Source organism: Cygnus olor, chromosome 2, assembly GCF_009769625.2.
Source record: "Cygnus olor isolate bCygOlo1 chromosome 2, bCygOlo1.pri.v2, whole genome shotgun sequence".
NCBI lineage: Eukaryota > Metazoa > Chordata > Aves > Anseriformes > Anatidae > Cygnus > Cygnus olor.
In genome coordinates, this window is record NC_049170.1 from 157,668,656 (window position 1) to 157,695,809 (window position 27,154).

The 27,154-nt window shown below is 39.5% G+C and overlaps 1 long non-coding RNA gene across 1 annotated transcript; it reads left to right on the forward strand.

Annotated features, from left to right (window-relative positions):
• Window positions 1–19,798: 19,798 nt before the first annotated feature.
• On the forward strand, window positions 19,799–25,989 carry LOC121066409. The gene is made up of 3 exons (XR_005817743.1): window positions 19,799–19,891; window positions 20,599–20,604; window positions 25,979–25,989. It is a non-coding gene; the product is annotated as an uncharacterized LOC121066409 (long non-coding RNA).
• Window positions 25,990–27,154: the final 1,165 nt, after the last annotated feature.

The window sequence follows — 27,154 nt, forward strand, 5'->3', positions numbered from 1 at the left end:
GTAGAGCAGAGTAGAGCATTAATGTGTTCAACATGCATGGATACCCTGACTGCATAATGCAGATTCACCTTTCTAAATCGTTGTCCTTGTGAACACAGGTTTCAAACTCCATTTGTTCAGCAGTAACCACTCAATATCCTTCATTTAACATGCTTTCCAGTCTTGATTCAAATTTATCAGAGCCAGAGGCTTATTCTGTGCCACAGGATACTGAGTCTGTGAATCACTGTATTTCAGGGATACTGAATTTGAGATGAATAATTGCCTTACTGCAATCCTCCTGTTTCTCACCTCATCAACTGATATAAATCACTGAAATTTATGTAGTCAAAACTTTTTTTTTTTTTGCCTTTTTTTTTCTCCCTACAAAGAAAATCATTATTCCTTCTCTTCAGTGTGAACTGGTTTAAGAGTTCTTGGTATAAAAGTTCAATGTAAGTTTTAATAAGACAATTATTAAAACAATGCAATAATGCTAATATATTAAGTTCAAGTAATACTGATCCTCAGTGTGATGCACCTTTTGAATTTTTTCTCAGTTCAGGCTAAAGCAGTTGTATGCACATTGAAATTCAATCCACCTTCAAAGAGTTAACCTGCCATGTATATTGAAAATATAGCAACATCTGTATACCTCATTGATTTCCAGCCGTTGTCCCAGAATAACATCTTAATTATTTTTCTAGTAATTATCTTGAAACCTAATTATAAGATATAATTTGTGAAAGTTCCGGAGCTGGTATGCTATTATTTGCCAGAAAAATCATACTGCCTGGGTAACTTCTAATGACAGATGAACTTGGTAGTGATGTCTCACTTGTCCAAAAAAAATAAAACAAAACAAAACAAAATACCACTGATAGTTCTGATAACATTATTTAAACATTTCTCAAAGAGTATAGTTCTTACTCCACATTGAAAGAAAGGCACATGAAAACAAATTGCTGAGGGCTGAATATGAGAACATTTCTCAGAAGTAAAGACTGCTAGGACTATTATTCTTCTATATCCAAAAGAACTTCCATTGCTTAGAACATTTCAGACTGTGTGGGAAATCCTTTGGGAATATTATTCTCAGCTCTGCTTTGGTAACAGCATATTCTATCTGTAACTACTCACCACTGTGATAGATAGGTAGTTGACAAAATCAGGGAGAGTCACTCTTCACAAAGGAGAGGAGACATACACTTTGCTCTAAAGATTCAAGGACCAATTTGCCTAAAATTGCTATTCAAATATTAAAATCTGATGGCTGCTCTCCACTGTGTAAGGATACATGCTGTGTGGCCTCACGCTATCAGCCTTGCTGTCCTTATTGCTGTTTTTCAGACTGCCTGTACTGCAGAACAGAATTAGTCAGACTGTATTTGAGAATAGATGAACTTGGCACATCTCACAGAGTAGCTGTGTGATTATGTTGATCCTTCAAACCATTTTACTTTACCATGTGCATGAGAGTTGGACCTAAGTTAAAAGATCAGGTTCATCTCCTGCAACCAGGTCTGGAAGCTAAGTCAAACTGATTGCTTGGTATAGACTTACAGTGGAAGGAAGAAAAAGCTAAGAGTAAAAGAGGACTACAGATTGCCTTCACTCATCACTGACAAAATCCTAAAATACTGAAATATATAAATGTCTGAATTCCTACATCTGTAAAACTTGGTGTTTTACTGCCAGGTAGATACATCTTTGCCCTCCAGGTGTGTGTATGTGTATTTATTTATTTATTTATTTGGGTTGGGTTAGGTTGGGTTGGGTGGTTGGGTTTGGTTTTGATTTTTTTTTTTTTAATTTTCTTTTTGTCAAAGCAGACAGGAACTGCTTTGACAAAGTGGAGATTTGAAATCTATTAGCAGAAGTTACTGTCTTAACATTTCAAGTAGCCCACTCACTGGGACTAGAATATTACTGTGTATTTTCCAAGTTCTGGAAGGAGGTAAAAGCAGTGCATTGAGCATATAGTTAAATGTCAAAACATGTCATATAATGTATTTCTTAGTAATGTTTTTTTTTTTTTTTTTAGCATCAGTTGAAGTTGTCTTTTTTTTTTTCTTTTTTTTTTTTTAACAAAAAGTACATAAAGAAGGGGGAAGAACACTATCAAATGACTTTCTGAACCCAAACTGAATATGGCTCTTTTAGAGAACTACAAAAGTATTTCTTTTTCTACTGCCCTCTCGTGACAACCTTTAGCGGGTAAGTAATACATCATCAGAAGTCTGTGCTTTCAGCAGGACATCTATTACCGCAGATTGCTTTGAAGGTGCAGTGTAGAAGAGGGAGCCACAGTCATCAATTACAGCTGCTAGAAATGTGTCAACAGGTTGATGTCTGAGATTCCTCTTCAGCCCCAGAAAGTACGAACTGAAAAGCTTTGTCTCCTGAAACTTCAGTGCTTCTTGTGTGCCAAGAAAAATTAGAATTTGCCCAAAATTTCTTGCTTAAGGCTTGTATTAATTATGCAATGGGATTCAATGTTTACTTTTAATATATCTAAATATACATTTAAGATGTTTTTAATAATATCATGAAAATTGAGAGCCCTACTTTCACCACAGACTTTGATGCATAATTACTTGCTTCCTTAAGAGTCCATACAATTGGTATTTTTATTTACATTGTGGGTCTCAAGTAAGACATTTTACTAGTTATGGCATAGAACTGGAAAAAGAATGGGCATCTCTAGGGTGTGAGTATGTGAGGTTTGATCTAAATCCCAAGGCAGTGGAATGACAACCTTCCCCTTTCAGTCTTAATCATAGAATCATAGAATATCCCAAGTTGGAAGAGGACCAACAAGGATCATCAAGTCCAACTCCTGGCTCTACATAATATTACCTAAAAATTAAACCATATATCTGAGAGCGTTGTCTAAACACTTCTTGTACTCCAGCAGGCTTCGTGCCTCCCTCTCTGCTCTTCATGAGGAAGCTACAGGCCGCCATGAGGTGTCCCCTCAGTCTCCTCTTCTCTGGGCTGAACAAAGCAAGCAATTTCAGATACTCCTCATATGTCTTCCACTCTGGATCCTTCACCATCTTTGCAGCCCTTCTTTGGGCACTCTGTAATAGTTTTATGTCCTTATTATGGTGTCCAAAACTGCACAGAATGATCTAGGTGAGGCTGCACCAGCACAGAGCAGAGTGGGACTACCCCTTCCCTTGACTGACTAGCTATGCTGTGCTTGATTCACCCTAAGATAAAGTTAGCCCTCCTGGCTCCCCATGGCTACAGCTCCCTCAGAAAATGTCCCCCTGCTGCAGTGTGGGCCCTCCCCGGGTTGCAGGGTGGAGATCTGCTCCAGCGGGGGCTCTGCAGGGCTGCTGGGGAATCCCTGCTGCCTGTGGGCCTGGAGCCCCTCCTGCCCTCCTCCTCCTGGGGCCTGGGCCCTCTGCTGCTTCTCCCTCGCCCTGGGCCTCCTCCTTGGCCTGTGCCCGCTCTGCCCTTTCAGAAATCTGTTTTCCCTGAGGCGCCACCAGCTTGGTGCTGGGCTTAGTTAGACCCTTCCATGGAACTGTATCCAGCACTGGGTAGTCCCGGCCTCTGCCCACAGAGGCCCTGCAGCCCCCAGCCAGCACCAGGGCATCAGTTTTTGGATCTGCAGACATTTGTAAAAGCTAGTAGTATATGTTCCACGTAATAGGACTGGCACTGAAAAGGTAGCAGCAAACCAGCCCTGGAGTTTGGTGGCTGCTGAGGGAGATGATTTTACAGTCTTTTTAGGTGGATCAAAATGGTCCTTTACAAGACTGGATTTTACTTCTCTCTAGAAGCTGCTATGCAGGGTATCCAATTGTAAAGTTGCTGGTGAAAGTAATTTCATTTATTTTATTGTAATCACAGGTAGGAGGAAATTTCCCAGTTAGCCTGTTGGCTGCATGCAAAAGACATTTTGGCTGAGCTGAAGAATATTTAATGAGGAGCAGACTCATTTATATATATATATATATATATATATATATGTATATATATATATATATATATATATTATATATATATAATATAATATATATATTATATATAATATAGATTATATATATATATATATATATATATATATATATATTTTATATATATATATATATATATATATATATATATATTTTTCCTCCTGTTTCATACCTGAACTGACAAACTTTATCTTTCAGATGCAAAGCACCAAAATTAAGTTCAGGACATGCTGAAATCTGATGGTAAATCATCCAAAGTATTTCAGAGATTTTGCACATTCAGTTAGGCATTCCTGTGCCTCTTAAAGTCTTACAGCTCTACCTTTCAGTTGTGAACCTCCGAATGACTGGAGGCAATGTAAAATGAAGATCCTTAGCACATACTGAAAAAAGGAACTCTGACTTATGAAAGAGACACTCTGAACATCTTTATAACATGATGTGTGACGAGTGAGGAGATTTTGTAGCTAAGTAAAGCTCAAAAAGCCTTGCATGTTCTTCCCTCATAAATATGTCTTTCTCCAAACCTGAGTACAATAGGCAGATCAATGTCTGAAATTAAAGTTATATTCTACATTCTGCAATGGTTTTGAATAGTACCATCTCAGTGGATCCAAAAGCAGGGAATTTCTAGTTTTGTTTAACCAGCAGGACTTTCTGAAATGATCTTTCAAGACTAGCTGGAACGCATTTACAGAGAGATACTCGTTTTATTCTGAATAGCCTACACATCTGTACTTCAAGCACTATCCTCTTCCTAGTGGAAGTTTTCAAAGTCCTTGACTTATTGCAAAGGTCACTGCTTCCTGCGTGCACTAGAATGCTGATTGAGATGACCTTACATATCTGCGGCCCATCAGCCTTTTCTCCTTTCTCTTGGGAAGGTGACTTGTTTATGAAATTATATTTTTTGATAGCAGTAACAGCCAGAATTTTGATTAGTCTAGCAGTTCACCATTTGGAAAAGGAACAAGAATGACACAGGAGCCAAAGTTTTAATTGCATTGGCAATTTGCCCCATTCATAAAGGATCGGGAGAAAGAAAGATTGGGGATGAGCTCATATGCAGGTACTCAATGCATACGTGTAGCTGGTGTACTCTATTGCAATGAACGTTTTTTTTTTACAGGTGCATTCCAAGTATTGATATAGAAAGCATCTCTGTGAGCCAGTTACAGACTAACAACTTCCTTTTCAAGATATAGCACACGAAGGTGGCTACTGCTGTTCTTCTATGCATTTCAGAAAAGCATGGGTGATTAAGATGCAATGGAAACCCAACTTGTACATTGTACAACCACCTCATATTTCAGGATACTGTGCCTGTCAGGGCACCTATCCTAAAATCGATATAAAAAAGGTGTGGGAGCTGGAGAAAGAAAATTATTTTTATCCTCTCTGCTATTCTGAAAATAATTGGGAAAACTCTTTATTCTGAAAGAAGAGTAAATATCAGAGCAGATTTGGGCATCCTGAGCTCATGTGTCTTTCGATCTCACTGCTAGCTGCCAGCTTTGATGCATCTCCAGTCCAATGGATTCACTCTGGAATGAAGAGAACCAGTTTGTTCTTTGAGAGCTGGATGGCAGGTTCCCCTTGTGATGACCCATTCAGATTGCATCAATGAGAGGCTGAAATAGATTGTGAGGAGATTTTGAATCTCTCTACATAAATCTGCCCTCTGTGCTTGGGCACTATCAATCCAAGAGGGTGGATATACTGATATATGAGAAGGTGTGTGTGTGTGAACTGACAATGTTGGTATCATCCAAGAGGTGAAGGCATAACTCTCAGATTGGGTGTAACAGGTATCTCCCTTGAAATCACTATGAATCAGTGAATTACTGCTGCAGCTGTGGTTATTAATAAAACATCAACAACCAAATGTCATTAAATTTGGTCTGGAAACTGCAGTGTGTAATATCCTTACATGAAAAAGCCAGTTATTTACAATACATTTAAGATTCCAACATGGGGCATAATGCAATTACTCAAAATCATTTTTAAAATAGCCAAGAATCCCTAGGACGTCTCAAAAGGCTAAAAGAAATCTAACTAGAGTTAAAAGATTGCTATTAATGACCCTGCTGTGATGGAATAAAATAGAAGCTGTTTCTCCTTGCAAAACGAACGAAACCAAAAGGATATTATCCCTGCAATTAATTCCATGGTCATAATTCCTGAAGGAAATTTTCTGATTTCCTCGCTGGTAAATACATTTTCCTCCACTAATTTGACTTATATCTTGAACAAAGTGCCAGCTTGCTTGAAACATCGCTTTGCTGGTTACAGATTTCAGTAATTTAATCAGAGTTTTTTTCTATTTTGGAAAACAAAGTTGTTTTTTTTTTTTGTTTTTTTTTTTTTTTATTAATTTGGATAACTGAAATATATTTAAAATTTTATGCATTCTACACACACACACACACATATATATATATATATTTTTTTTTCAGTGGGATATTAAGAAAAATCAACAACAGCATCCTAAGCACATTTAAGAGAAGTTTAATTTATCATTATTATGAGAAACACATCTTGTGCTTAAGGTCATTTAATAAGATACAATATTTGTTGCTTTTCAATTTCTTAGAATCTTTCTATGATTTTTTATAATGAGTGTGAAGGGATTTTTTTTATTCTTAGTTTTATTTTTTCCCAGGTCTCTGCCTCAAGCTGAGATGTTTTGTCTGGTTGACTTTGTCTGATTGTTTTTTTTTTATATTTTCATCCAGGAATACAGTAACAGTTTTCAGCAGGAAAGTTAGAGGAAAATGCATTGCTTTTTTCAATATTAAAAAAAAAAAAAAAAAAAAGTTGGCTATACTGTTAATAAGTTTTTGCAGTCTGTGCTGGCTTGGAATTTGTCAAGAGACTTGCTGCTGTTTTGAGTGTGTGACTGTGTGTGTGACTTTTTAATCTGAAAACCCATGGAAAAATAATTATATTCAGACAATTTCTCAGCTCTCTGTGAGCAGAACAGAGCTGTTAGGTACTCCATTTTCACTGAGTAGTCAGTAAACTCCCACCATCCTTAAATGAACTCCATAGAGGTTGCACATGTACTTTCTTCATATGAAGTCCTATTAGAATCCAGAAAGGAAGTTTTTTTGTTGTTGTTGTTCTTCCAGTGGTTTGTCAAATGTTTTGGTGGTGCTCAGCTCTTAGAAGAAGGAGGAAGAATAGAAAGCAGAAAAGCAGAATCTCATGGGGGGTTGCTAAAAAAAAGGTTGAGTAACGGTTTGGAGAAGGGACAAAATAGGTTTGATGTGTATAAAGTGGATAGAAATAATTAAATTATTAAGGTGATGGAGCAGGAGAGTCCCTCATCAAGTGAGGTTTTGGGTGCAGTACTGAATGCAGGTGCCCTCAGTCTGCATGGCGTTGCCATCAGTGGGGATGGGCATCAGCTCCTAATTGTAGACATGCAGATGTAGGTCTCATTACCTATGCTGGCAGCTTAATTATACTTTATGATATTATTTGTAATCAGATGACTTCAAAATTTCTTCGATAAGGTTTGCGCCCTCTTCAGTGGGGAATTGATGGATCGAGTTTGGGGATATATCAGGGTACTTAAAGGGTACTTGAAGGGTCTCTTGTCTGTGTGATGCTCATAGCATTATTTACAGAAAATGGAATTTAAATGAAGTGACAGGATAAGGAAAGTGTACAGGAAGAGAGGTGTTGGCCTCCAGGTATAGGGAACTGGAAGCTATCCTGAAGGAAGGAATGGTTTCCCTGCCTCTGCCACTGAGCACATTGCTTGGATTCAATATTTGCTGCTGACTGCATCTTCTTCATTTTCTGAATGGAGAGAGTGACATTCGGGGACTGATTTGCTTTTGGCTGAGCTTTTTCAGGTACAACAGAAGCTCATTGGAATTTGCCTTTGAGTATACCAGACTGCTACATACTCTGGAAAATCAATATGTCAACCTCTCAGGTAAAAGTACCACAAAACAGTGTTGTAAATTTATATGTATGACATTTATAAAACCTTCTCAACTGATCTCCTCCCTCATGTCTATAGATGACCCGTGTTCTTCTTTTCCCTGAATTATTTCTTTCCTTTTTCAGCCTCTGCTTTGCCAAAAAAACTGTTCAGCACAGGTAAGTTACCCTGTTTTTTCTCCCTCCATCTCTTTGGATTCCTACTTTTTTCTCTGCTAGAACTTTAAGAGAAAACTTGAGTTGTTTTTTGTTTGTTGGTGTCTTTTTATTTATTTATTTATTTTCAAGTTCATAGTGCCTTATTTCTCTCACTCAGTTCCACTTAAAACTATTCCCCCAAATAGTTTGCTGGCCTCTCAGATATATCTCACAGAGCTCACAGAAGTTTTACTATGGATTTCCACACAGTTGTCAGGTGTAATCCTTCTTCTAGTAAACCAAATGAAAAAAAAATATATATATATGTGTATATATATATATATATATATATAGTTTGCTGGCTTGAGCTTCAAGCTGGTCCTCTTAATGATCTTGTCTGATGCAGCTAACATTTATTGGGTGTCTGCTACTGTTATGATATCAGCACTGATCAAGTCTCTCTCTCAGGGCTCCCTTACCTGTGCCAGGACCAGATCGCCCTCCATTCTCTCAGTCAATATATTGGGCTTCATCATTTTAGAAGACCCTGGGTGCCTTTGTGAACATTTCAGCATCTCCTCTGCCCAATTTCTCTCTTTCTTCTGAGCTCATTTATTGCAGCTAAGAATTTGTAGACTCTTGCTTATGAGCAACACTTGAGGGTATGTGACAAGTAAAACATTCAGTTACTGAAACATTTGGTCTGTCAGCACAGAGGAGGATATAAAAAGCTTCCAAATATCCCCCCAAACTGCATCCCATATCCCACCATGTCCTCTTTGGCTCTGCATTGTTCTACTTGTCCTACAAGTCCCAATCAAAAACTCTACCATTCTTCTGCCTTTTTGACATGAAAATAATGTCCACATCATACAGTCAGGGTCAGGATTATGTTTAATTATCTCCCCATTTCAGCCTGCCAGGATCACCCTTGAGCCATAGATTCACACGTGTTGTAGTCTTTTCTCAATAACCACCTTTCCTGTCTGCTTCTCTTCTTTGTATCATGATATCTCAATGGAGAGGGCTGGTTTGTAGCTCCCTTCTTGCTCGTAATAGACTGAACTTGTGATTTCAGCTGTCAGCTGGAATTTGGCACTAACTCCCACCGAGCCCTGGATCCAAAGATGGCAATAGACAGCCTTACTCCCTCTGCACTCTTTTTAACTTTCCTCAGAGGAACTCCTCTCCTGGGTACATCCTGAACCTATCTTCAGTCCCAAGAAGACCCCAGTTTTCCTTGGTACTCCTCGTGAAACTTTCAGGGATGTTTAGATGAGCTTGTTCCCTGACTTTTTTTTTTTTTTTTTTCCATTAGCTTGCTCTTATTTTTTTCTTATGTAGACAGCGTTGGAGCTGTCATCCCAGAACTTGTGCCTGGTGAAGAATCAGTGGTTGAAAAACTTGTTGTCATATACATATATATTTATGAAATATGTCCCTTTAATCCTCCCATTATTGTAGCAAAAACCCCAATTCCAAAGCCATTAACTTGGTGATTAGGAAGGGAATATCTAGGGACAAACAAGCACAAACAAGCTGTTCTTGAAATTTCTATCCAATATATCATTCCAAGTCTCTGACTAGGGGCCTGTGTATATAAGTGTGTATTCCCACAGGTAGCAATGTTACAGAAATAATGCAAGTGCAGTTATATGGACCTACGTGTTACTCTTTCCTAACCACATTTCTGTTTGTGTGTGTCCATGTTCTGCATTGGCTTTTCACCTTCTACTCTCAGTAAAATTACCTCATGGGCTGCTTACAAGCAGAAGTTTCAAAAGACTCCACAAGAACAGACTGAAAGAAATATAGGGAGAACAGAATGATTTCAGAAAGAACTGTGTGTAATTAATTTATATTAAAACCTATTAAAACCAGGAAAAGAGTCAGAGAACAGTAACAACATGAACAAAGCGAAGGAACAGCTTGGATCTGCAGAATGATCTGAAGAACAGACTAGGATTCTTCAGCCTGGAAAAGATGTAACTGAAAGGAAATTTAGTGTGAATGTGAAAACATATGAATGGCACACAAAGGTTGTGTGAGGGATGTAAGCGTAGACAGAATTGTAGACTCTGCGTCTTGAGGTCAGAGGAAAAGAGAGTCTTCTGGGGCATTATTACCCTTAGATTGCCTGATCCAGGTTTATAACATAGGCAGAAGAAAAAACAAGATCATAATACCTGCAAGAGATGTTTCAGTAGGTACTGACTACTCCTTATTGACTGCATAACCAGATGGAGGAATCATTTACTGCTATGTAGATATTTACAGTGTAGGTGTCTACATCTGAACTCTGTCCCTTCCAAACTTTCTTTACAATGAATGGAGAGTGAGTCAATTAACTTAGTGAAGTCTAAGACATGATTCATCTCCTCCTACAATAGATAGATAAAATAGATCAGACTGACTGCACCCTCAACAGTCCCGTTTATTTTCATGTACTGTAGAAGGGAGACCAAGGCTCAGGCATAAAAATCTACACTGAAATTAAAAGCAGTGAGATCAACCTTTTCCATCATGTCCGAAAGCCCTGGAGACACTGATTTCTGTAGCATTCACTGCCTGCTTGACTTCAGCTGTCCAAGAGGAGCTGTGGAAAGACCAAGACTTTAAATGTCCCCTTCACTTTGAGATGACCAGCTCCAAGTCAAGATGAGGGATAGTGAGTGCTGCTTGCTGGATGCTGTGTCTTTGCTAGAAGGCAGGCTCTCATCAGGCATATTGTCCAGACTGAGCCTGTTTAAGAGGTTATATCCCTCCTTCCACACCCTTTTCTTAACATGACCCTGTTCCTCTGCTAGAAAGTATTGCAATTTCAGGTCTGGCTGTGTAGCTGTCATGGTGTTGCTTTACAACCAATTCTGTCAAAACGACCCAGATCTGAAACCCCAGAAATTAAAAGCACTAAGGTGCAGTTAGCTGGAATCAAGTTGATAATCACTTACCCAACATAGCTGGGAGCATGGCAACACCTCTGATACTAGACTGAATAACTTGACTGTTTTGTGTGAGATTTTTTTTTTTTTTAATGTATGAGTGAACAGAAAACTGAGTCAAAAGCAATACCAGCGCCAGACTGAAGTGACCATCTGCTGACTTGAGAGAGAAATCTGCTTTAACAAATATTACAGAAGTTGCATTTCCCCTTTTAATATGTGTGCCGGACAACCTAAGAATCACAAAACCCAAACTTTCTCGAGTACATATTTCTGGAAGTTAAGAAATTTACTGCATTACTAAGATGAGGAATTAATGTTTCAAATATCTGATATGCATGTAATTGCACATACAGAGCAATGAGATGGATGTTAGTTCAGAGTGATATTCCAGACAGTCAAGCTGGAAAAGCTAAAGCAGCATGTTGTTCTGGATTTTCTCATGCAAAATAAAATCTTTAAAACTTTGATCTTTCTAATATTTGAAAGGTGCCTAGGAATTGCAGTCACTATCCATTTTTTCTCCATAAGAGACAGCAAGTTTGCTAAACAGGATATCTAAGATATAGAATAATAACTGTGCAGTATTAGCGGGGTTGGTGCCTCTAATGTCAGGACAGCTTAGCTTTACATCAGGACACAATTCTGAGAAATATTTTCTGGCTGTTTTCACGGTTTTCAAATTAGGGTCAAATAAACTCAGTTCCTGACTATGTTAGGACCTTAATGAATAGGAGCTGGCAAAATCTCAACCTTTCTCCTCCAGAAGTGGTATATTTTTAGTGAGTTTATCTACTAAAAATTTCTTATCTTTTCTCATTTTCTGTTAAGCAGAGAGAAAGAAGATAGATGGTAAGGATATAACAACATTAATTTAACTGACACCACTGTTTCTTAGTTTTGATGCACAAAGTATCCAACTTGTGCTGTATCTGAAAGCTTCCACTGCTGTTATCTTTATTATTCACAGACAACACCAAGTTAGGCAGGACTATTGATCTGCTTGAGGGTAGGAAGGCTCTGCAGAGGGATCTGGATAGGCTGGATCAATGGGCTGAGTCCAATCCCATGATATTCAGAGGGGCTAAGTGCTGGGTCCTGCACTTGGATCATAACAACCTGATGTAGTGATATGGGCTTGGGGAAGAGTGACTGCAAAGCTGTCCAGCAGAAAAGGACCTGGTGGTGCCATTGACAGCCAGCTGAACATGAGCCAAGAGTATGCCCAGGTGGCCAAGAAGGCCAATGGCATCCTGGTTTGTATCAGAAACAGTGTGGCCAGCAGGACTAGGGAAGTGATTGCCCCCTTGTACGTGGCACTGATGAGACTTCACCTTAAATATTGTGTTCAGTTTTGTGCCCCTCGCTACAAGAAGGATCTTGAGTTGCTTGAGCATGTGCAGAGAAAAGTAGAAATGCTGCCAAAGGGACTAGAAAATGAGACTTGTGAGGAGCCGCTGAGAGAACTGGAGTTGTTTTGTCTGGAGAAGAGGAGGCTGAGGGGAGACCTCATTGCTCTTTACCATTACCAGTTGCAGCAAGGAAGGTGTCAGTCTCTTTTCTCAGGTGACAAGTGATAGGACATGAGGAAGAAGTCTCAATTGTGCCAGGAGAGGTTTAGATGAAATATTAGGAATAATTTCTTCATGGAGAAGGTGGTCAAGCATTGGAATAGGCTGCTCAGGGAAGTGATGGAATCTCCATTCCTGGAGGTATGTGACAAGATGTGTGCACGTGGCACTAAGGGACATGGGTTAGTGATGGGACTCGATACGTCAGATTGATGGTTGGGCTTGATTATCTTGAAGGACATTTCCAACCTAGATGATTCTGTGATTCAATGATTATGGTATTCTGAGGATGCAAATATTGCAGCATTAGGAAACAATGACATATTAAACTAACTGTTCCCTTTAAGAGATTCTAATAATGGATCCCCAGCAAGTTCTTCATTTAATTCATCCTGTTCTGAGGAGGAAGAATGATATACTCTGAGGCATTTTTAAAAATAAACTCCCAATATGCTAAAGTCTTTGTGTCTTTCCAAAGTTTGAATTTAGTAAAACTGTGTGCAAAATAATGGCATTTGTATCTACTCTAAAAGCCTTTTCCCACCTAAAATTGGTCAATAATTGCACAGCATGAGATAAAATCACTAGCTGTTCTTACTGAAGCAGCTTCAAAACAAAGCCTTCAAACTTGCTAATTTGTTAATGAATCACAACTGGAATCACTGGGACAGATTTGTAGCTGGTGTAGGTTTCAGTGATGCTTAGCTGATTTAATTCTGCTGAAGTTCCCTTCTCCACACCACAGATGTGTTACAAACTTTTCTGAAAGTCTGGTCTCTCTTCATTACTATTAACACCCCTAAACACACCCCAAAGTGTGTGTATGTCCCCTGAGTGGATCTCTGTGCATTATTGCACCTAATAGATGGTAGTAATGACATTGTTTTTTCTTGTACTTGACAATCTCTAGAAAATATATTAGGACCAACATCTCTGGTCTTTTGAGATCTTCTCAGCAAGTGATAAGCTAGTGTGTCACATTGAACTAGTTTTCTCTTTTCTGTCTCTTTAGTTTTATTTCCTCTGAGCCATGTATCTCCACTGTGGGGACTTTCCCCACCCAGGGACAAGACCTTGATCTCTTATGACAAGACATGATCCAGATCATTTTTTGTTTCAGAATATATCCATGTGCATTTGGACTGTGCAAAGATTCATAGAAGACTGTGATAATAGTTGATGAAAATAGTTTAAGACTATATGTTGCTCTAAAATTGAAGGATCTTAGACATAACCCAGCATACAACTGTGCTTGGGGGAGTGTGGTCTTAAAAAAATACAAAAGAAAATAAAACAAAAAAATAATAAACAACAACAACAAAAAATGGATGCAAGTCCCAATCTTATTAAAATTTGCATAAGGACAAGTGAGCAACACATTGAGAAGGCTTCCGGAGAGTCTGATTTATGGCTGTGATAACTTTTATAAATAACTCAAAGAGTTCTTAACCATACTGCGATTCTGTGAAGAGTCAAGCTGTAACTACTACTGAGTACACCCCAAGAAACACAACCATTTAATTGTTGGTTGTTAACTGTACTGGCATAACGGTCACTACTTGGAGAACTCTTCTCCTAAGGGAAAGACTAATATTAGAAAATTCAGGCTGTGATAACCATATGTATTAAAACAACTCATCCAAAAGCTGTTGGGTTTACTCTTTTGCTCATGCTCCTGAAGTAGAGTGGTATCATTTCTTGCCTGGAACCTGTGGGGTGCCTTGCAAAAGAAAACATTAGGCAAAGTCCAGCTTCTGCTGCATGAAGGGCATGAAAGGAACTTTACAGAAGATTATGGATTTATAGAACCACAGAATCACAGAAAGGTTTGCATTGGACTGGAAGGGACCTTAAAGATCATCTAATTCCACCCCCCCCCGTCATGGGCCAGGACACCTTGCTCTAGACCAGTTTGCCCAAAGATGCAGATATTAGTATTGTTGCTGCAGACTTCACCTCTGTCCTAGCTCAGGTGTAGCAGCCTATTCTAGTTGCAAAAATATTTATAATAAAACAGGTGTCTAGCTAAAACCCCTGAGAAATATTAGGAATACCTCTGAAGATGTTAATGAATTTTGGGTCACCGAGTGAGTGAATGTGTATGCAAACTGTTGTTATTAACATTTAAAACAAATGTGGCATCTTCAATTACATATTAAAAATCACTGAAGTGTTTACAGGTAATCTTCCTTTTTTCTTTCTTCTGTTTGATTCAGAATCTATGATTCAATCAGGCATGGATCTTTTCTCATGTGTTGTATTCTTATTCTGATCTTATAAATTGCGTTCTTCCTCTGCTGCTCTTGCTTCTGTTTGACAAGCCTGGAAATAGTTAGGTTGCCTAGAAAATTCAGCATCATTTCACACATTATCCTCTATAGAGCTGAGCTGTATCATTAACAGTAAAATATTTCATATTTCTCCCTGTGTATATACAATATAGATATACTCACCAGCCCTCAGTAGAGTTATAAAAAGCCTTCACTTGCCCTCTGTGACCTTGTCACCACAAATTGCTTTTAGATTCCGTGCCATTTGAACAAACACAGCAATTCACTTTCATGTTCCTGCAAATGCTAAGGAAAACAAACAAACAACAACAACAAAGAAGTGCTACTGTATGCAGTATCTGACTGGGATCATTCTCACTTTGACACTCACCTTTCCTCACTTTCCTTTCAGGGTAAAGTTCAGGAAATTCACAGTACTGACATGCAACAGTTTCTGCTCAATCACACTCTCTTGGAAACATCTGCATTGCTTGGACTGAGAGAGTCTGTACTATTAGGGAATTTGTTCCATGCCAAGCTATCAAATAAGCTCATGTTCTCCTTCTCCACAGGATGACTAAGCTTGGGATAAAGCAACTTTTTAGGAATGGCCTAAGGGTTTTCAGGTTTAACAGCAGATAGGTCTTGATGGCAAGCTTGGGCTGATGTTTATCTGATTGAGGTAGACAACACAAATTTGCCGACGACACCAAACTTGGAGGAGTTGTGGACTCGGATGAGGGTGGAAAGGCCTTGCAGAGAGATCTGGACAGATTGGAGAGCTGGGCGATCACCAACCACATGAAGTTTAACAAAAGCAAGTGCCGGGTCCTGCACCTGGGACAGGGCAGCCCTGGCTATACGTACAGACTGGGCGATGAGGCGCTGGAGAGCAGCCCCGCAGAGAGGGATCTGGGGGTTGTGGTTGACAGCAAGTTGAATACGAGCCAGCAGTGTGCCCTGGCAGCCAGGAGGGCCAACCGTATCCTGGGATGCATCAAGCACGGCATTGCTAGTTGGTCGAGGGAAGTGATTGTCCCGCCCTACTCTGCGCTGGTGCGGCCTCACCTCGAGTTACTTTGTGCAGTTCTGGGCACCACAGTACAAAAAAGGACATTAAACTGTTGGAGAGTGTCCAGAGGAGGGCGACGAAGATGGTGAAGGACCTAGAGGGGAAGACGTATGAGGAGCAGCTGAGGTCACTTGGCCTGTTCGGCCTGGAGAAGAGGAGGCTGAGGGGGGACCTCATTGCAGTCTACAACTTCCTCGCGAGGGGGAGTGGAGAGGCAGGTGACCTATTCTCCGTTATCACCAGTGACAGGACCCGTGGAAACAGTGTTAAGCTGAGGCAGGGGAAGTTTAGGCTGGACATCAGGAAGAGGTTCTTCACCGAGAGGGTGGTCGCACACTGAACAGGCTCCCCAGTGAAGTAGTCACTGCACCAAGCCTGTCTGAATTTAAGAAGAGATTGGACTGTGCACTTAGTCACATGGTCTAAACTTTTGGGCAGACCTGTGCGGTGCCAGGAGTTGGACTTGATGATCCTTATGGGTCCCTTCCAACTTGGGATATTCTATGATTCTATGACTTTTATCTCTATGCTGATGTAGAGCATCTGAAGGACTTCCAAACTGCGAAGTACTGTGAGGGACAAAGAGCTGGTTGTGACTCAAAGCTGTACTCTTGTGGTGATGGGTGCAAATAACTTCTACTGCACTTTTAGCACAGGGGTAGCCAGTAGATGCAGGGAAGTGATGAGTCCTCTTATTCACCACTTGTGAGGCCTCATCAGGAGTACTGTGTCTAGTTTTTGGCCCCTCAATTAAAAAGATCAGCAAACCTTAAAGACTCCAGAAGTGAGTCACCGAGATGGTCAGAGGGCAGAATGCAAGAGGGGAGCTGAGGGAGCTGAGTCTGGTTTTCTTGGGGACAAGAGGACAGTGGGCAGATCTAATGGCTGTCTTCAGTTATCAAGTAGATGATTATAGAGAGGATGGAGCCAGAGTTGTACTGTGAAAGGACTGGAGATAATGGACTTAACTGATCACAGGAGAAATTTGTGTTTGACACAGAGTAAAAATTCTCTACAATGTACATGATAAAATATTGAAACAGAAGCCCAGCAAGTTGTGATGCCTCTGTCCTTGCAGATGTTCAAAACAGAGCTGCATAAGGCCCCGAGATATCTGATCTATGAACCTCACCATGCTTTTAATACAAGACTGGTCCGGTGACCTCCAGAAGTCACTTGCAACTGAAATTAATACATATTTCTATATATCAGGAAAGATTAATACCTTGATTGAAAAGCAGTGTTTATTGGGTCAAGTGAACTTCTTGATCATCCAGAGGTCTCATGAATACCTGCAGCTGAAATGACCATTCAAAGAAACACTTCTGTCCTCATTGCATTTCACAGGTAACTACAGTTGGTGGATAGAGTCACCATTGTTTCACAGGGGCTTTCGTAATCATCTAGATAAAGACTGAGAAACCAGCACCACTTCATAAAACATCCTGGATTCTCCTCAGTTTCCTGGCTACTGACTGAATTTTCTTTGACATCTGACATGCTCACAGACTGGTCTTGCAGTTATAGGTGTTGTGTAGACTCTCCTTTTATTCATCTACTGTAATCATAATTCAGAAATCATCAGTCATATCCAAAACTCAATTTTTCTTCTATGTTTATGGGAACAACATCGTTTAAACTAATTTATTCAAAAGATTTTACTAAGAAGTCATTCCTAAATTGGACTTTCAAAGCCCATGATTTCAAGATTTGTGACAGGCATTTAATGCCTAAATAAGGGAGAGAAGCATTCACATTTTGAGTTTTATTCAGAAAGGTGTAAAGACATACACTGCCATATATCCACACTTTTAGATACAGATGCCAGATACTCTTTGTATTTGCTCATAATGTTGAAATATAGACTCCAACTGAAAAAGAGAAATTACTGGTTCCACAAAGTTTATTTTAATTTATGTGGAGGAAAAACCAAAACAAAACACAAAACAACATGAAAGTGAAGAAAGAAAACCTTGGGACTGCAAAAGAAAGGTGATTGCCATTCTCTTACTGTTACCAGATCTCAACAGAGTACAGACCAGGCCAGCTATGTGGGAAGTGGAAGCGTCCTTATATTTCTAACGGTGGAGTCATGCACTCATGTCTTTGCTTCCTTTCACAGCTCTGCTCTACATTGACTTGCATTTTGTTTGTTTGTTTTCCTTATATTTTTAAAACTTATGTCTTCATCGATAGGAAAAAACAAAAACAAAACTGCACAATGTAGAAGCCCCTATATTGGGAAGATCTGCTTAAACTGTCTGATTTTAATTAATGCATTACATAACAGCAGAAGTGTTTCTATACACTCATGCAACCACATTGGCTTCTGTGCATGCTTCGCTGCTCTGCATAAACATTGAAGACTTTTTGGAGCTAGCTCAGGGATACAACCTGTCCTCCACTGTCATACGGAAAAAGCATGATGCTGTTTCCCTTACTCCTTTTTCCTGTGTATCTGGCTAGATCAATTTCTTCTGTGTGCTCAAAGTCCCACATCAGGGACTTGATCCTTTCCTTTTTCCTCTCATGACTTAAAATATTCATGGTCTCCTCCTGTGATTATACATTCCTGACACAGGCTAAACTCTCAGTCTTTTACCTTTCTAGCTCTTTAGTAAACAGAGGTTGCATACAAGAAGGAATTTCAACCCAGATTTTTTTGGCTACAGATTTTTTTTTTGGTACAGCCACAGGTGCCTGAGTTATTCAATGTCAGTGTAGCTGCACATATGAATGGCTGCTGGCTCAGATCAATAGTCTGTCTAGCCCCATATTCTCTGTGACAGGGGCAATAGGATCTGGTATCTAGGAAAAGCACTGGCTACTTTTTGTTATTCGTTCCCCTTGTATTCCCTTAGCACCCAGAAATGATGTATTAGGGATGCTAGAGGGTCTGTCTCTGCCTAATCATTTTAGTATCCATTTATGGACCTGCTGTCCAACAATTTGTTTAATTTCATTTTAAACTTCTGGTCCTGTCTTCCTCTGTTCTGTGGCAATGAACTGAAGATTTTAACACCTCATTGTATAAAATAAATTACTTTCTTTTACATTGTTTACCTTCTGTTATTGAGTGCTCCCAACTCTAGCATTGTGGGATATGTTACATTCAGCTTATCCTCCATCACATCTGTCCCTATAAGGCTCCATTCCCTTTATCATTTATCTACCTTTCTCTATACCAGTGACTCCACTGAGATGCTTAGGCAGGAACCACGTAATGCCAAGTTTTTATACAGTGACAAAAGGACATGCTTTGCTTCTTCTGATGCTTAAATTGGTGGGGGATTTTGACTGCCATTGCAGATTAAACTTGTGATTTCAAAGATGGTTATCCATAGATTCAAGATCTATTTCTTGAGTCATAACAAATGGTTCTTGAGTTCAGCATTTCGTAAACATGGTTTAGATTATTTTTTTACTAGACATATTTATCTTCTTTGTATTCTATTTAGGTGGAAATGTTGCGGTAGCAGGAAAGGGGCTGCATGGGTGGCATCCATGAGAAAAGACAAGGGGCTGACCCCATGTTAGACAGAGCCAGTTCCAGCTGGACCTGCTGCAGGACACAGCTGAGCCCATCAGTGATGCTAGTGGTGCCTCTGTGATAACATATTTAAGAAAGGGTAAAGAACACTGTGCAGCAGCAGTGAGAGAGATCAATAAGAGAACTAAGCTTGTGGGAAGCACCAATGTTGGAAAAGTTCCTGAAGGAATGCCTCCCAACACTGGAGCAGGGGAGAGTTTGAGGAAGGACTGGCAGAGACAAAGGTTTATGAACTGATCACAAACCCAATTCCCCATTCCCCAGAGGGGATGGAGGAGGCAGAAGAGCCTGGAGGAAGGGAGTGAATTTGAGCCTGGGAAGAATGCAGGGTGGGATGAAGTTGTTTTTAGTTTTGTTCTTGTTTCTCACCATCCTACTCTATTTTAATTAGCAATAAATGAAATTAATCTTCCCCAAGTCAAGTCTGTTTTGCCTGTGATGGTAGTTGGTAGGTGACTTCCCTGTTCTTATGTCAACCCACAGGTGTTTTTGTCTTATTTTCTCCCCTTGTTTTATTGACAAGTGAGATTGGGAGAGCAGCTTAGTGGGTGCCTGGCAGCCAGACAGTATTAACCCATTACATTCATAGACAGTCATATACCAGACCTCATCTGAATCCACAGAAATCAGCCTTTCCTAAGGTATATCTAATCTTAGAGGTGTTCACAGAGCAGAAATACTAGATCAGGGTTTGCACCAGGGACAGGAGCTCATAGTCATATGTAGGTCATAGGTGCTTAAAGAGCGTCACAAAGGCTCTGTATTTTTGTTGGTCTATACCAAACACAGTAAGAAGCTTCATAAATTAAGAACAAAATGTTAAGAAAATTGATTATTTGCATTTTCACCCATGAATAGAGTTTCAGTGCCAAAAAAACTCCACAGTGTTCTATGTCCTGAGCACTTAAAAGAACTAATGAGTATTACTTCCAAATAATCACAGAAAGAAGAGATGCCATCCGAAGGGACCTGGACAGGCTGGAGAAGTGGGCCCACATGAACCTAATGAAGTTTAACAAGTCCAAGTGCAAGGTGCTACACCTGGGTTGGAGCAATCCCAGACAGGAGTACAGACTGGGAGAAGAACTGATGAAGAGCAGCCCTGGAGAGAAGGACTTGGGGGTTCTAGTGGATGAAAGGCTCGACATGAGCCAGCAGTGTGTGCCTGCAGCCCAGAAGGCCAACTGCATCCTGGGCTGCATCACCAGAGGGGTGGGCAGCAGGGGAGAGAGGTTATTGTCCCCTTCTGCTCTGCCCTTGTGAGGCCCTACCTGTAGTACTGCATCCAAGTCTGAGGCCCCCAGCACAAGAAGGACGTGGGTCCAGAGGAGGGTCGTGAAGATGGCTGGAGTACCCCCCTGTGCTGAAGAAATGCTGAGAGAGCTGGGCATGTTCAACCTGGAGAAGAGAAGGCTCCAGGGTGACATTATTGCAGGTTTTCAATACTTAAAGGGGTCTTATAAAAAAGAAAGAGAACAACTTCTTGCCCAATCAGATAATGACAGGACAAGGGGGAATGGTTTTAAACTAAAAGAGGGAAGATTTAGATTAGATGTTAGGAGGAAATCCCTCACTCAGAGGGTGGTGAGGCACTGGCACAGGCTGCCCAGAGTAGCTGTGGATGCCCCATCCCTGGAGGTGTTCAAGGCCAGGTTGATTGAGGCACTGGGCAACCTGATCTGGTGGGTGGTGTCCCTGCCATGGCAGGGGGGTTGGACCTAGGTGATCTTTAAGGTCCCTTCCAACCTGAGCCATTCTATGATTCCATTCTATGATAATAACACTAAGTGAAAATTAGATTTTAATGACAGGCGAGCAGGGGACAGTGGTCCCCTCTCCATGCAAGAGAGAGAAGTAGCCATGACCCACAGGGAGTATGGAATAGACTGGGCTACTGAATAGCAAGGTAAACCCCATCTTTTTTCTTCTTTTTTTTTTTTATTTTCTTCTGTTTTTGTTTTGTTCCCTTTGTCCATCTCCTTCCTATTCATTGCTCTCACTTATTGCTCCCTAGGCTTGCCACTAGCTCTAAATCCATTTCTTATTGCAAGACAGAAATATATTTTTTTTCCAACCTGAGCTCATTAAGTAGGTTGCAGAACATAATTGATGATAAAAATTCTAAATGTCACCCTGCCCCCCAAAATCACATGGCTAATTTGCCTCTTGCACAAAATTGCTTAACACCTGAGAATTGTTGTAGCTTAAATTCTGATAATAAAGAGGAAGACTAATCTGGGAGCCTTTGATAGTAACTCAATTCATGTTATTTAACTATAACCTGTTAACCTTTATTAGCATTAACCTTTGACTTTATTAACATAACTAATTGAAATATGAATGCATGGATAAATTTCTGGGGAATAGTACTTTTAAAGAAAATAATTTGAAAGGGAGCTGTTTAACCTTCTCTAATACTCCAAGGAAATGTATAGAGATTATGTTGCCTTTAAGTGGTCTCTGATTTGTGTAGGAGCAAGGAAGTAATTAATGGATGGCCATCATGGCAATGGAGAAAATGGCCATTCATGCTGGACCAGATATCACACAGCAAACTTCTCCTTTTGTTTGGATTTTTTCATAACACATTTTGAAGCACAGATTGTCCAGCCTCTCCGGTTTGATCTACACTTGTGTATGAAAGAAAAAGGAAATGAAAGGGAAAAGGAAAAGGAAAAGGAAAAGAAAATGGAAAAGGAAAAGAAAAAAAAGGAAAAGGAAAAGGAATAGGAAAAAAAGAAACAAAAATGCTTATTAAAATGATTGGATTAAAAAAAAATACTCTGAAAGTTATTAAAATGATTGCAAAGAACTCAGAAAAACTGATGGAGAAGGATCTCTACATAGAGGTCCTGTTCTTATACTCATTTCCTAAATATCAGCAGCTGATTGTACCTGGAGGTTAGTCTGGATATATCCTTGGTCTCCCTCAAAGTTTCCAGAGTTACTCTAATGTTAGGACACTTTGTGTCCCTTGACTATCCTAGGAACATGCCAGGGCTTTTCCAAGGGAAAGTCACAGACTTCAACAGATGAACAGACCCTCCAGGCTCTCATAGCCATGTGGAAAAGGAAAAGATGATAATGTCATCTCAGCTATGCATATGAAAATTATTCATAATAAGATCTGTTGATCCCAGGAGACAGTCTGAGGCAGTGTTTACAGATGTTTTCATAGCTTTTTTTTTAAGATTGGGAGCCTGGTACTGCACAGCTATAGCTCTTTTTTAGCCTGCTCCTATTCTTCTAATAAGAAACAAATAATATTATGCATGAGAGGAGGGGAACTGAAAAGCTCCCTCAAGTTTACCATCCATCTTTGAAGTGAACACCCTCCTAACTCCTCCATGGAGGATGAAGTGGTGGTAAAAAGTCACATTACAATCTTTCCATTTGGAGTTGCTGCTTGGATGCCTACCTTATTTTTGGAAACATTTTACAGAGGGTTTATGGAGTATTATTACAAATATTTTTCTTATCCCTCTACCTGTATTATCAGTTCTCCTTACGGCTTTGAAAACTGTACACAGTTCTAGGAGAGAAAGCAGAGTTCTAGGAGAGAAAGCACAGTTCTAGGAGAGAAAAATGTTGACTAATAATTTTTAGAAAGATCTAAAAAGTGTGTACCTTAATTTTTCATTCCATGTCTCTAAACAATCTTAAAACAAACCTCGTAGCTGTAGAGATTGAGGGTCCTGAATCTGCTTTTCTGTAATTCCTTTCAAATTATTTTCATCAGTGCTCTTCTGTTGTTCTTTTTAATCTCACACTTTTTTTTTAACTTTTTTTTTTTTTTTTTTTTTTTTTAATTTGAAATTGCTTTCATTAGCTTTTGAAGCAACTTTAGGACAGTATTTGCCCAGAAACTTTTGTGCAGAATATAATGACACTTTGGTGCGCTCTTGGGGTGCATAGCATTTCATTACGTACATTGCACACATACCATTTTACAAAATTTTAAATCCAAGACCAAACCAATCCTTTGTGTCAGTTGTGATCTCTTCAGAAAGTAATGTGAAGTTTTATTGTAAATGACAAGAGACACACAAAACTTTGATCAAAGTGGCTTCTTTTTTATTCTTTCAGCCATCAGAAAATAAAGGTTTAAATGGATTAAATTTCCCAACAGGAAAGTTCTGATTAATCTGTGGGCTTTTTTCCTGTATGTCATGGCTACTTTCATGTATTTTTGTTTCACTGTTTCCTTTCACCGTCCAAGCCCTCAGGATAGTTCTTGACAGGAACAAACCCCAGATGTTAAAGGTGTTCACAAATAATCAGCGATTCAAAGCCAGAGCCTATATCAGAGGGAAGGGTTATATCCCTTATATCAGAGGGAGAGGCAAAGGTGGAATAAGATGGGAAATAAGGTGAAAGGTGAAATAAGACAGATCTGTGCAGACCTGGTAAGCAGGAAAAAATGAGAATATTAGGAAAATTAGAGAAGTAGGAAATGTTCAACCTGAAGCTCTCAGTTAATAGAAAAGTGGGCCTAGCTATTAAGTATCAGACAGGTCCTCAGGGGAGGGGTTGTCTCTAACCCATTCAAGGAATTTATAAATGAATTCAGCAAAGTGCCTTTGGAATTGTGTGACCCAATTTCCAGAATTTTAATGATAGTAAAATTGTTTATTGCACTTAACTATGTTTATGTGGGTGTATTTAATTTCTGAAGATTGTATACCATTCAGCACAACTGGATTGTAGTTTTTCTGGGAAGGAGCAGTGGAGTTTGTTCGTGTTGCCACCACACTGCTGCTGTTGGTAACACTCAGGTATTCTGGGAAAGTACTAAAGGCACAGTAAATTTGGTTGTCATTCAATCAAGATGGAGGACTTGTATTTCATGTTGATTTGCAGAAAGTAGAACAGAGTCTGCAGAACATGGTGTCTCATTCTGCTTTGCTTGTTAGTCTAAATTTCTGGCTGACAGTGATGTAGAAGTTATTCTAGAGCACAGGAGGTTCTGTCTACACATCAGGAAGCATTTCTGTGCTGTCCAGGTGACTGAGCACTGGGACAGGTCGCCAGAGAGGTTGTGGTGTCTCCTCCTTGGAGACCTTCAAAAGTCACGAGGACGTGGTCCTGGGAACCCTGCTGGAGGTGGCCCTGCTTGAGCAGGGGCTGGACCAGACGGACCCAGAGGTCCCTTCCAACCTCAACCCTTCTGTGATTCTGTAATTCTGACATATGCTAAAATTCAATGCGTGCAAAGCCCCAGGAATGATTTATAAGTGCAATACCCATCATGAGCCAGACTTTTCCATGGAGGTAGATTTTAGGCTGATTAAAATCTTCATATCTCCAGTGAATTCTAGAGAATCAGAGACTTAAGGTTGAGAACATACCTTCAATCCTCTCTAAGGAAAATGTGACAGCCATACAATGCCAAAATGAGCTTCACTTGCTTTCTGCAGCAATTGCAAGTGCTTGGATGTGTCATCATACAATTAGATACCCACTAAAGCAGCTTTAGTTTTCAGATGGAGTTGAGTGGGGGAGCAGAGACAGAACCCTGCGTAAGAGTTAACTAGCTTGGGGAACCTCTTTTCATGATTGCAGAGCACAAGAGAAAGGGAAAGATCAGTTTAACTCTATATTTGTCTCTTAGCATTACAATCAAGCTTTTAGAGAGGGAAAGTGTCCTCACTTCTTCCACACTTCTTCCTCTATAGTAAGCAAATTATTTGTAGCTGTGAACAGAGGATGTAGGTCCTGTGACAGCTCTTTTGCCGCATAAGAATTGCGAGGACAGAAGTCCACTTTTTAAGATGTGCGTTGAATTGTTAAAATTTCCCATTGACTTAATCTTCTTTTAATATATTCCAGCTTCTGGTGCACTTCCTAATTCCTGAGTTTCAAGGAGCATGTATCGTATTTTCAAATGTAACAGTCAAATGTCTGGAACATAGGATTTTCTATACCAGATCAGGCCATGAAGTCACAGTAGTCCATAGCCTGCCTGGTGGCATGGCCATTATCTCATAGTTCAGAGCAGGCAGGCAGCCTAAATGCTGAGTTCTCTGCTTGTATGAAAATAACATGAACTTGCCTCTGGGCTCTGAAAGCTGAAAATGTCCACTGATATTTTGCATGACACCGCTTTTGAATTTTTATTATAGTCAATTTGCTTGGATAAATGTTTTACACTTGAGAGTGCAAAATTAAAAACTTATTATAGTGCATGTCATATATATATATATATATATCAGGTAACTCTCATACTGATATTTCTTTAACCTCGTTATTTTTTTCAATACTTTCTAAGTTGGACTCTGGGTTCTAAATATTTTAAATTGCCATAAAGAGACAATAATACATACTGAAGTATGAAGTATATATGTGGTGTGTAGATTCTCACCTCAAAAACTCATGTTGCATACCACCAGTATGGGCTATCCAGGGTAAAATTTCTCTCCTTGAAAAGAAGTAACAAAAGAGTCTTTGCTATTCTGGCCCTGGTCTTTGGAGGATATAAACATTTGCTTGCAAGCTGGGGGGCTTGAGCAAAAAGATAAGCACACATTTAAGCATTTTGCTGAATAAGTTGGGATACTAATTTGATGTCTCGTGTATGCAGGCTTCACAAGAATGGCAAACTCACATAGGATTAAGACAGTATAGTGTTTATTAGTTGCTATCTATTTACCACCACCCTCTTCTCTATTGCAAAAGATTTGATCTACCAATCAAGGAAAAAAAAAAAAAAAAAGAACACCTTTGTCTGAGGTATCCGTTTGTACATCATGGAGAGCAAGTGGTTGGAATAGATGGTGAACTAGGCAGAAGTTCCATTGCAAAGAAGATCCAGGAAAGTTACATATCTACATAACTGCTCACATTACAAGTAATTCATGTATAATTTTGTTTGACCCAGATACGGCACAGTTATGAAGGTTTATAAAGTCAGCAGTTGTCAGCTTAGCTGCAGTAACTGACCACATGCACATTCTTAGCATCCAGCAAATTGAAAGTGAAACACATTAATTTGGATCTCAGTGATGGAGAAACAATATACAGCAAGTCACCACACTTTTTACAAGGAACAAGGAGCACTCTCCATCATTTATCTAGACTCAACTAACATTCAGAAACTAGTTAAGCTGTAGTATCTTATTTGAAGCATTATTATAGTACAAAGCCGAGTGCTCCTAGATTTTAAAATAATAATAATAAAAATATATAGATATAAGAATAAATTTTTTTTTTTCCCTTTTTTCTTTTTTTCCCCACAATGAGGACAAACAGAGGAACAGGTTGCTCAAACAGGTTGCAGTCTCCATTGTTGGAGATTTTCAGCATATGACTGTTCAAAGCCCTGAACAGCCCTGTCTGATCTCATACCTCTCATGCTTTGCACAGGACCTTGGGCCGCAGATCCTATATGGTCTCTTCCAACCTGAATTATACTATGGTCCTATGATAATCCTTTGAAATGGAAAAATGAATGTCACCTTTGTAATCTCATGCCGTCTTTGGGGAATATAAAGATTATGAATTGTAATACTATTATCAATTTTTTGACACTTCATTTAATTGTGAGTGAAAGAAGTAGGAGATTGTGATTGTCTTCCAATGGGATGTTAAAATGGGATGAGATGCTCTGTAAGGACTTGAAAACATATTTTCTGACTCTAGTTTGCTGTTAAAAAAAAAGGGGGGGGAGGGGTATTTTTTTCAGATGTATAATGTAGGGCACTTCTCTGA